Source organism: Pantherophis guttatus, chromosome 1, assembly GCF_059756535.1.
Source record: "Pantherophis guttatus breed Tessera chromosome 1, ASM5975653v1, whole genome shotgun sequence".
Classification (NCBI taxonomy): domain Eukaryota; kingdom Metazoa; phylum Chordata; class Lepidosauria; order Squamata; family Colubridae; genus Pantherophis; species Pantherophis guttatus.
In genome coordinates, this window is record NC_142063.1 from 162,115,869 (window position 1) to 162,128,254 (window position 12,386).

A 12,386-nucleotide genomic window follows, 5' to 3' on the forward strand; every position below is an offset into this window, starting at 1 on the left:
TCTTCACCATGTCTGGATATTTTTTGCATACTAATAGTACGCGTCAGCTCCACTAGATAAACCAAACAGAAATCAACTTCATAGAAGATTAAAATTGTTTTTATTGAGACTGTTAATAATAACAGACTCCTGTAAATTTGACTGTGCTGTATCTTCTTATGCTTCACTGAATTAGGGAGGAGTCTGTCTGAATCTTCAGAGCCACTTAGCTCATTCTCTGGAATTACCCCCCCCCCAAAAAAAACACATTTAGTCTCTTGTCTTGGTAATATCCCCATCAAAGTAATCTTCCTTACTCATCACAGAGGTATTTCACCTAGTTCCTGCCAAAAGCTCACAGGCAATATCCTGATGACTCATTCCATTTTTCTTGAGGGGGAATCAATTTATTAATTATTCTTTTAACTAACTTTTATAAGTAGCTTTAAGATTTTGTCTACTAACTAGGAAGAAGACCTCAGTTTTCCCAAAGACCTTTAAAAACATACCTTTTGTTATCATAATATAATTAAGGTAGGTGGTGGGGAAGAGAAAATTAGGCATTCCTTTGGCATATCTCTCTCTAGAGAGTTGAATCATATGTTATTATTAATCATCCTAAATTCACTTTTGTAGAAGAAAGAGGACAAGTATAATTAACATCTTGCTGTTCAATCTTTTGTGATCCTTTCTGAAGTATAAATGCAGTAGTCCTACTTTTTTAGATCTTCTTTTAACAGATGGCTACTATTTAATACTTATTTCTCTCTCAATAAAATGCTGTGTCCCCAGAATTTAATGGATTTTAATTGCACCCAACCATCATGGCCATAATCTGGAAACCTGAAAATTTGTGACCACTGAAGAGTTACATATCTTATATAGGTTGGATATACTTTCAAATCAAATATATTGATGAGATAAATGATGATATATAGATATATGGATGGATAGATAGATAGATAGATAGATAGATAGATAGATAGATAGATATACTGTATTTTTCAGAGTATAAGACGCACTTTAGTTTTTGGAGAGGAAAACAGGAAAAAAAATTCTGCCTACCAGGTATTCATCTGGCTAGTCCTTAGCCTGGTCAGCTTCAGCACATTAGTTCGCTCTCTGGTTTTGAGGTTGGGGCTGGTTGGGGCTGAAAAACAGCTTCAAAAGCACAGCTGATCCTCGGACGGAGCTCCAGTAACTAAAGCAGGAAAAGCGTGGAAGGGGTAAGAGAAGGCAGCAGGTGTTCCGGGTAGCCATTTTGGGCACCGCACGGGGTTACATTCGGAGTATAAGATGCACCCAAATTTTCAGCCTCTTTTAGGAGAGAAAAATGTGTGTCTTATACTCTGAAAAATACGATAGGTGTCATAGAGATACAGGTATAGATATAGCCTTTGATCAGGGTTGACTCCTGGTGACTGCCTGGACTGGTCCTTGCATTTTTCTTGGCAAGTTTGCTTGCTTCCTATTTAAGTCAAAAGGCAATTTTTTACTTACAAACATCTATAGTCATATCTATAGGAAAATGGATGAAAGTGTATATCCCTGGTAAATGACATTTCCCCCAAAAAAAATTTAGAAGAGGAATCTTATACCCAGCATATCTCATTCTTTAATGGTTCATTTTTTTACACAGCTAGTCCTCTTATTCAGCTGATATTTAAAATAATGAATTGGCTTGAACAATGCCTGCAACATCTTATCTATTTATTTTCAGACGGGGTATGAATAGTTAGGGTGTTTGAGAAGAATTGGAGAAATCAGTTTCAAGTATATTCGTCCACAGAAGTTCATTGGGGGTCTTTGGGTCAGATACTACTCACATCTGATCCAAATTGTAACTGTAATATGTCAAAACCTATTTGTTAAGATTTTCTGACATAGCCTGAAACCTTTTAATGTTTGAGAGTTTAGTAACCTCTTGCTCGATGATGGAGTTAAAGTCCTGTTTTGCCAAAACAGTCACTATGAGATTTACTATAAAGTGTCTTTGGAGATTAAAATGTTCTGACAGTACTTTGTCCTTATTCTGAATCTTATGTCCATTAATTTTTTAATGCTAGGTTTGTCTTATATAGAATCAAGAGTGGCATTGCTAACAGATGATGGCATATACTACATTGGAAAAGTACATGTGAAGGCACCTCTAATCGTGTGTGTAAAGTTGTTGAGAAAGTGATGGTACTGGAAGAAGAATAGTTTGAGTTTGTTGCAGGACCCAATTCCCATGTTAGCATAATTGTTTGGTTATTTTAGGTTGCCTACAAGAATTCACTTCAGGTTTGATGATATCTGTAAATTGCCATTTCAGTACAAAGAATATATGTCAGCTTTAGAGAATGAGTAAGACTGCTGAATTCATATACATCAAAAGATTTCAGCTATTTTAGAAGATCACAAACACAATGGATTTTTAATATATTATAATTGCTAACTGATGAAGTAATCTGTCTCACATATAACCTGTATAACTACTTTCTCCCTTTACTTGACTCATCCTCTCTTCAAATTCTACATCAATTAATCATTCTAGGTATTTAATCCAGTGACCCTACACCCAACAAAGCCTTATGCTTTTTAATAATATCTGTTAGTTAGAGAAGGTGCTACAAATTACTGAGTTTGAGCTACCATAAACAGCTTTCTTTCTATAATGTCAGTTTTAGGAAATGAAAAAATGGAAGTAGCTGAGATCTTATCCCAGAATAAAATGGGGGAAAGGAAAAAGATGAATAATTAATAATGAATTTTTAGCTTGAGAATTCAAGCATATATTTATTGAGGAAAAATGAGAATAAGCGTAGTAAAAAAAGGTAAAAGAGTCCCTGCGGATTTTACTCCACTAATCATTCTCCACTATAGGGGGCAGTGCTCATCTCCGTTTCAAGGCCATTGAGCTGGTGCTGTCCGAAGACATTTCTGCAGTCATGTAGTTGGCATAATGTAATGGAATGCTGTTATCTTCCCACCGAAGTGGTACCTATTTATATACTTGCATTTGTATGCTAGGTTGTCAGAGCTGGGGTGAAGATGGGAACTCATCCCATTGTGTGGAGCGCAGGTTTCAAACCTGGGCTGCTGGCTTTCCAGCCAACAAGCCCAGTGTCTTAACCACTTGAGCCACTGTGTCGCCTTGAATAAGCTAGTACAGGCATATAAATAAATACATTGATCACGGTTTTCAGTTCTAAAGAAAACTATATTTCTAAATTTATTGTTTACATAGCTACCAATTCAGGTAATTTGGACTGAATTTATTAAAATGTTTATGCTAAATTCCTACCTAGTAAATATTAGAGAAATATAGTATCCAACCGTAAGCTACTATTACTGTAATCTTGAAGTTACACTATTTATTCTGATTACACTTGAGCATATTATAGCCACTTAATCTTACCGTGAGTCACATTTTTATCCAACTATTCATCTCTCCCCTAAAGACCTGGGATGGGCAGATGTTTAGAACATAGAGAACATGTTTGATGGTGTTAAAGGTATCATTTCAGGATGTAAGCTGTTCCAAGTAAAGCTGCTTTTTACAATTGACTGATTTTGTCAATGCCAATAGCGTTCAAATAGTACTCCAGATATTTTGGGATTTGCACCCAAGACACCAATTCTATTGGTACTATCTTTGCTTTCTTCTGCCAATTTCATTCCACTTCTATTTGCAGGTCTTTGTATTTGATGATGATGATGATAGGTCACTTTATTATATATGTTTTGCTGAACATCACATTCCCACAGAAGTACACAGAAGGTACCCCTTAATTGCTGAAAGCAGTTTCTGTTTCCAGTACTTCCACACCTTTTGTTTACATTACTACATTCTCAGGCTATTAAAATGACTCTCCCATTCCATAGATCAATTATTTGGGGAAAATCCGTAGTCTTCTGGGTAAATATAGTAATTTGTTTGGCTGCACTCTATGTTATCTATATAGGATTTCAGAAAGGCTTTAGCTATTAGCTTTGAAAACACTGCAGGTTACATTGCCATTCAAATTGTTCCACAGACTGCCTTCTTTTTTGGTATTTGATTTATGGAATAAAAGGCAAAGAGTTTAATGAATTCATCATCTCTGCTTATAACCGACTCAGTGTCAGCCAAATCATGCTTCTCCTTACTTTCTGAAAAAGAGAGGTAAGGAAAACACTGCAAAGGATCTTGTAATTTGAACACAATAAGCTGATAGATGATTGACACATTTTAAACACTGGCAGAATTATGGTACCCCTGGCTAGTTTTCTACACATCTCTGATGCTATACAGCCTAGCCAGCATAGCGCAGATTCCTGATTTCAATGGGCAAGTCTGATCTAGCCCAAGGATAAATAAGGCTTACTGCAGTAGGCATTAGTTTCCCTCGTTCTAATTTGCAACATCTCAAAATGCAGTCACCAAGAGACAAGCTCAGCTTGAGGGTACCTCTACAGTTTTAAAAATAGGGTGACCTATGCAGAATGGCAAAGCAAGCTGTGATTTGCTTGGATTTTCTGCAGAACTATAGACTAGAATTCTTTATTGGCCAAATGTGACTGGACACACAAGGAATTTGTCTTCGGTGCATAAGCTGTCAGTGTACATAAAAGCTATAAGTGATAAATCATGATCATAGTCATCATACCTTCATATTGGAAATTAAAAGTTAAACAGAAACATACTTTGTAAAGAGAAACAGTAAGTTATTTTCATAATTACAGTTACACCAAAACAACTTGAAGGATAGGTGGGGGTTAGCTAAAAGGATAGATTGGGGGTTAGATAAAAGATCCAGTTTTTTTTTTCATCCAAAGTTCACTGCAGAAAAGACAGGATCAACGAACCCCCAACCTGAGCTTCTACCTTTCCCTCAACGCTTCATTCAGTTCAGCCAAGGGTAATAAATTCATCCATCTTCAAGCTGGATTTGGGCAAAGTGATACCAGCGCTGAGCGCTACTGTATCTCTGCTTGACTCCGAAATCAATGCAGCCTTAACAAAAATGTTATTATTTGTTTGTTTAATTCAAGTCAACTCCACCCGAATCTGGGCCGTTCGCAAATAATATAACAAAGACCAATACAAACCAAAACCAAGGTGGGTTCTGTTTGGTTATTGTTTAACCCAACGGACTCTAATCCCTTAAAACTTTCCCTCCACCCGAAAGAGTCGAAAAGAGAATCCAGGAACATAAAGTTCTGTCTCCTGGTCATAGAAGGGGAAGGAAAGAGCCGTTACATTTGCTCGGGGGTGGGGTGGGGAGGAAGCCGCCTATCCCTCTCCCAGCCCCACGGCCGGCCTTAGGTTGAGGGAACCACGCCACCCTGCTGTTTCCAGCAGATGAAAGGGGAGGGGGTGGGGGAGCGAGGCGGGGAAGCCAGCCAGCCCAGGGCCGTGACGTCAGGAAACTTTCTCTCAGTGGCTGAGCCCAGAAGGCTGAAGCCAAGGAGGCGGCAGCGAGCGGCGCTTTTCTCTCATGCCGCGCGCGCGGGCGCGCGTCTGTGTGATTGTGTGTGTGTGTGTGTCCGCTGTTGCGAGTCGCCTGGGGTCGGCTCAAGGCAGGCGGCTGTCGGGGCTGCAAGCTTTAGCCCCTCCGGAGCCGTCCACGGCTGGCTCTTTTCGCCGCATAGTCACCCTCCGACGCCCTCGCGCCCTCTCCTTCGGCCCAACGCGCACGCGGAGTCCGGGAAAATCCCCTGGCTGGAATTCGGTGGAGTTGGACGAAGGGAGAACTTGATGACTTGGCGTTGGCTTCGGGATTCCTTTCGGCGACTGACAGCGGGAGGAGGAGGAGGAGGAGGAGAAGCAGGAGCGGAGGGGGAGGAGGAAGGAGGAGGAGGAGGAGAAAACGGGCGTCGAGGGAACTCTGACTGGGTTTGTTCTTTTCTTTTTCTTTTTTACTTTGTCTTCTTCGAGGAAGGAGCGGAGCGGGGCGGGAGGGGGAGGTGGAAGAGCTTGACAAGAGACCAAGGAATGGCTCGGCTTGATTTTTGTGGCGGCAAAGAGCGCGCGTGCGCTCGTGGCCCGAGGGAAGCCTGTTGAACGCCGGGTGTCTTTCCTAAGGATGCTGCGGAAGAAGAGGAAGAGGAGGAGGAGGAGGAGGGAACAGTCTCCCCCTCCTCCTCCACACACCGCGGGGCTTTCAGGTTGTTCCTCGTAGGCGCAGCCGCCGTTGAGGAGGGCTCGAAACTTTCCGCCGGCGCGTGGACGCGACGAGCTGAAGTTTTTTTATTATATTTTTTCCCCCTCTGGGGAATGTAACTCGGTCCCGATTCCCTTTTGGTCTCGCGGCGGAGTCCCGCGCTTCCTTTTGCCTAGCTTCTCGTGCTGCTTGTTGGCGTGGTAGTTCCCCCGTCCCTCCCCCTTCTGATACCGGCATCTTGCCCTCCGTTTAAAAAAGCAGGCGGAAAGTTGGCGCCGTACTTTTGCTTTCCGGGGGGTGGGGGTGGGGGCTGGGAGGGGGAAGGAAGGCGCGCTCGGGCAGAGAAAGCGAGATGCGTGCCTCACATCCCTTAGGTTGGTTTTTGCTGGGATTTTTCCCGTCTCTCCGGTTCCTTTGTGTGACCCTACGAGTTCCCTTACGGTAGTGGACCGCTGGGTCAGCGCTTCGCCCATGTTCGTCCACCAGGAGCCGTTTTAGACTGCAGTTGGGTGGGTCTGCCTTCAAGAGCAAGCCTTGTGCTAAGAGAAATTTTACTCTGGAGTAAACTTGCCTGCGACCGGAAGGTCTGGTGTAAAGTCGCTTTTTTTTTTTTTTTTTTTTTTGGTCCGATCCCCTCAACTTCGTCAGAGGCGCTAAGCTTCGGCGCGGCGTTTCTTCGTCTGGCATTTATTGGGGAGCTGAATCTGTTTTTCGGTTATAGATCCCTCGGGCAGCGTTTTCTCCTGCTTTGCATTGAGATTAGGTAAGGTGGGGTGGTAGTTATCTGAGGTAGTAAATCAGTGGATTCCTGTGTTTGCAGGCTGCGGTCCAAAACCAGTGTCAGCATGTGTCAATCAGGCGGATTTTTCCGCTCCGGGGGATGTTTTGGTACCAGCAGAAGTTACAGCTGGATAGAGTGAAAAGCATTAATTGAGTAACACGTTATTCTGTATTCTGTATCCGTGGGGAAAGATTTGAACGAAGGGGGAGGTTTCAAGAAAAAAGCTCTTTTTTTAAAAGTACTATGTTGGACTATAGAAGTATTTTTTTAAGCAACAAAAAACAACTGGTGTTGATTTTTAGGCTACAATCCTATATCTAATTTCTTCAGAGGAAACATAAAGAGATTCTGTAACCTACTAATGCCTACAATTTGATTTGCAACTCCTTGTTAGTGGACTGCTGGGATTCATTTTTCTCTTTTGATGAGTGGTGAGAATGACCCATACTTATTATTACATAAATTTGTATGCCATCCTATCACAAAACTTTTGGCAGTTTACAGCAATAAAACATATAATAGGACATCACAACAAGCCCAGGTAAATTTAATTCCTAAGTGTCCAGTGAAACATAACTATTTTAATCACTTTGTTAGCATGCTTCAAAAATCCCAAGAAAATGTTATGTTGTACACATTTCTAAATGTGTGTGTGTGTGTGATGTTTTCAGTAATATAATCTAATGAATTTAATGATACAACCTAATGTACCTCTTAAACTTACTTGGAAACTTCAGTTCCTGAAACTGAAAGTTGTAAGAGTTATAATATTAATACAAACATAAAATTTAAAAAAATCTGAACCAGAATTTAAAGTAGTAAAGTTTCCTGTTTTTAAGATACAAAGTTTATTTGAGAATCAAAAGAAAGATAAATGATGCTAGCTTTTGTGGTTCCACAAAAGATGATGGGATGCTGGTTTCACTCTCTGAGGACAAACCTGACATCATTGCAAAGATTCATGAACACAAGTTACTTTTGCAAAGTCATCTGGTTTTATGGACAAAAGCATACATGTGACTTAATTCTTTAAAACATAACATGTGGAGGTGGGGCAGCAGCATCAGATTTTAATTTAAAATGGGCTGCAGTAACAGCTTGAACTTTATTTTCCAAAACTGCATTCAGAACAAATGAGGGAGAGGTTAAAAAAATAGTTCTGAAGAATAGTGTCCTGTGGCTTTAAGGTGTTGGACCAGGGAAGAAGTTGGTTCCTCTTTTCTTACTGAGTTCTTGTGTTCTTCTATGCGTGCACTTATTCGTCTGTTGGTTTGTCCGATGTATGTGGTGGGGCAGGCGGTGCATGGGATTTCATATACTCCTTGATTTTCTAACTCAATTTTGTCTTTGGGGTTCCTTAGGATGGTGGATATTTTTCGGTTTGTGCAGAATGCTGTCTTGATGTTATGTTTGTGGAGGATTTTGCTTATTCTGTCTGTGGTGCCTTTTATGTATGGGAGGAGGGCTTTGCCGTTTTCTTGTTCTCTGTCTTGGATTTTAGTGGGGGTTTCTTTTTGGATTAGGTTGGCGATCTTATTTCTTTGGAATCCATTGGATGTTAGTACGTTAGTGAGAGTGTGTAGTTCGGTTTTTAGGTGTTGTTCGTCAGCTAAGCGTTTTGTTCTGGAAATGAGTGTCTTGGCTACAGAGTTGATCTGGGCAGGGTGGTGGTGTGAGAGTGCGTGCCAATCAGAACACACCTCCACCCAATCAGAACACAGCCAAGTTCCCACCCAATCAGCTCACACCCCCACTAGCAGTTAAAAGGAAGAGACAGCTGTGATCTCACATTGCTCCTGGAAGCACGAAGCTGAGAACACCAGCCTGAAGATGACGAATGAGGCTTCGTCGAAACGTCGCCAAGACACTTCCAATTTTACGTGGGAGAAGACCCGAATAACCAAAGACCTACATACAAACACCCGCGAAAACCTGAGAAAACACACACACACACACACACACACACACACACACACACACACACACACACACACATATAAATTTCCTGTTAAAATGATTCTGGATTCTATGCATGATATGTTAAAATATTCCTTTTGGCAGGAATGCAGTATTGGGAGGATCTACCTGAATTGCCTCAATAGACTGTTTTGCATAAACTTAAAACAGATAGGGTACAGAGTATTAGAACTGAGTGCAATAGCTTGTATTTGCATTTTTGTTTGGCCAGTTTCTGCAACAATCTTTCCATCCATCTTTCAGTAGTCAGCACAAACAATGTCATCTGTCCCTCAGCTGCTCTCAAGCCAGCATTCTGTTGGAAAAGTAACACACATCTGTACTAAGTATCTGTTTGGAGATGTCTCAAGGCATTTAGTGGTCTAGTTTGTGCCATTAAATCTGATACAGAAAAATAATGTGTTCAGAGTGATTTGTCTGAATTATCAGAAGAGAATTGATCCACTGTTTATATATAAATTATAACTTCTTGTGAATTAAAGATAAACATTGTTATAGTAAAAAAAAAAGACAAAGGACTTTTTGGTGATTTATGAAAGATTGTTTCATTTTTTTCCTCTCCTGAACTCTATATTATAATATATGTAGGTAATTCTAGGGGACAGTGTAATCTCATCAAACAATGATAAATTTTCTGAATGTTTAACACAATTTATATTCCCCCATTAGTCTTTTTTAAAGCCTCCAGTTTCATAAATATTACCATCAGTTTTAAGGGAGAGAAAAAGGCTTCAAATATTTTTTAAAAATGTCTGAAGAAGTATCCTATAACTGTAGTGCCCAAAAGTTACAATTAGTGAGATGAGAATGTATGAGGGTTTTAGGAAGAATCAAAATTTGCAAATAAATATAAACTAAAGAAGACAAATGCAGTTGTGTCAATAGAAGGCTAACTCATTAAATGTAGCTATTGCATTTCCTAAGAGATACTGGTATATAATGCAAGTAATCAACAATTGTGTTTGCAATTAGCATGTTTCTAATTTAATTTCCACTCTTGGGTCTGTGATCTTAAACATGGGAAAACTGTTAATGAATTTTATTTTCTTGGGTTGCAGTGTCAAATTTCCTTTAGTGTTGAGGTACATTTTCTGATGTTCTGAACATCTACCAGTAATTTTCTGCAGCTGAACTTCTTTCCTTATCTTGTTTCAGGACTGATAACTCACTATTGATTCTAATATATTTTTTTAAGATTATTTCTTTAAAGAGTCTTGAGTCCCAATTATTTGGATTTATACAGAAAGAAAAAAAATTATAAATTATGAATTTGTTTATAGTCCTTGATAAACTCCATAGTGGGAAGATAGATGCAAGAATGGGAGATCTGTTTAGAAGACCTGCAATTAATAGTAAAAAATATTCTACTTCAGTATATCAACATATATATAAGAAGTTGGCCTCAGTATACAGGTCAACAGCACTTTGTCTAACCATGTACGTATGAATAGTACTTATAAATAGGAAGATGGGGAGAGTTCAACAGAGTTTGTGAATTCAATAACAATAAAGTTACTTAATTGTATTAGTTTAAAGTATTTTAAGCTGATATTAAGACCAGAAACTCAGCAAATTTAACTGCTATGGAATATAATATTATTTATAACATAAAAGCAAGTCACTGAAACCAAGAGACATTTATTAAAACATTTCCCATTCATTGAGATACAGTTATAGATAAACTTCCCACATGAAAAAATAAAAACCATTCAGATGAAAGATTGAAAGAAATGGTCTTTAGGTTTTTTTTTTTTTAAGTAGACAAAGATGGTATCTGATGAATTCCAGATGGCAACTCATTGTGAGAACACTTAAAAAAAACCCTCTTTCTTCTATTAATCAAGTTCTTGCATAAGTGAGAAGGGCCTTTGTTCCTGAACTTGAAGTGCAGATTTGTAAGATGTTATGAATAAGAAACAAAGTATTATAACATTTCAATAGCAGTGAGTCTGTAAAATTTAATCAGACTTACTAAACTCATTAAAATTAGAGTTGTGATTCAATCAAACAATTGCATACATTAGTTTAAATTAAAATAGAATGACATATAGGGACACACTTTTGTACAAACTGATGAGCTGGCTGCAGAAACTTGCAATTTACTCATGAGGAACCACTGCACTGTATGTGGGGGAAAAACTTGGAAGATGAGTGAAGAGATACTACCTAGGGAATGGCAGATAAGAGACAGTGTAGTCTTGTGGGCAGGGCAAGACACTCAAAAGGAAACCTTCAGCTGCAAAAGAGGTGACAAGACAATTGTACTTTAAGAATTGCAAGACTGAATTGCAAGACATTGCTCCACATTTCTTACTTCACTTTCTAAAACATTGACATTCTGATGCAGAATGTTCTTTTCTTTGTTTGACTATCTATATTGACCCCAATAATTTTATCTCTTTTTTTAACATGCTGAACCCATATTTTTACCTATTTCACTGTCTTTTTAAAAAATATGCTTTTCCCCTTAAATCAATTCTCCCTCTATCTCTTTATCATTTTGGAAGTCATATCCTTCCAACCATGGAAATCCTTCCAAGTTATTGTCTCCTACATGACAGTGATTGATCTTGACACCTGTTTTGTAAAGTGTGCACTCTGTCATTGAGCTTGCAATGATGTTGAATGAAGTTGATTGTTTTCTTGGATCAATTCAGCTACAGTACCCATTGTTTTACAGATACCTGGATGAAACTTCCATTTAAAAATGGAAGCCTAGACAGTATTTTGGCTGTATTTTATCTGATACTGAAGGGAGATAATGCTACTTTGTATGTATAGTTGATTAGTAATCAGTTTTATTTATGCTGTTTTCTTTAGTTCCAATTTATAAGTATAACTGTATATTTATATACTATGCCAGTGATGGCTAACCTTTTTGCTATCGTGTGCCAAAAGCAGGGGGAGCGGGGGGGGGTTGCGCATACCCACACCCATAATTCAATGCTCCCCACCCCCTGCGCATGTGCCTGCATCCTCCCGCTTTTGGTACACGATGGCTCGGTAGGCCTATTGTTCGCCCTCCACAGGCTCCAGAGGCTTTCTAGGAGCCTGGGGAGGGCGAAAACAGCCTTCCCCACCGTCACAGACGCCATCTGGAGGCCAGAAACAGCCCATTTCCTGACTTCCAATGGGCCCAGAAGGCCCGAAAATCAGTTGGCTGGCACAGGCATGCAGTCTGGAGCTGAGCTAGGGCAACGCTCGCATGCTCACAGATATGGCTCCGCATGCCACCTGTGTTCGCCATCACAGTACTATACCTTCTGTCAAATCTCTAGCTTTGTTTCTAAACTGAAGCATAAAAAGCCTTCACTATTTTCTGTATTTCTAATTTTGGATGGGATGTTCATAATAACAAATACCAACATATTCCTGTATGTGACTGCTTGCTTGTGACTGAAGTTTATTTTAGCTTTATTTCATTCATTTGGAAATAGCCTAAAACCTGAAAAGTATATGTTGGATCCTTATCCTATGGTTGGGTAGATAATATGTACTGTAACTTTAACTGCTACAAGATG

At 39.5% G+C, this 12,386-nt stretch overlaps 1 protein-coding gene across 14 annotated transcripts in view; it reads left to right on the forward strand.

The window, feature by feature from the left end:
* The first annotated feature begins 5,227 nt into the window (after positions 1–5,227).
* Positions 5,228–12,386, forward strand: part of GULP1 (GULP PTB domain containing engulfment adaptor 1) — a 112,860-nt gene continuing 105,701 nt past the window's right edge. The window contains exon 1 of one of the 14 annotated variants that reach the window (XM_087882086.1): positions 5,228–5,839. The gene's annotated coding sequence lies outside the window, so the exon portion shown is untranslated. Of the gene's footprint in view, positions 7,430–12,386 lie in introns of all 14 variants that reach the window. The other 13 variants (XM_087882100.1, XM_087882102.1, XM_087882094.1 and 10 more) reach the window with 13 other exon arrangements.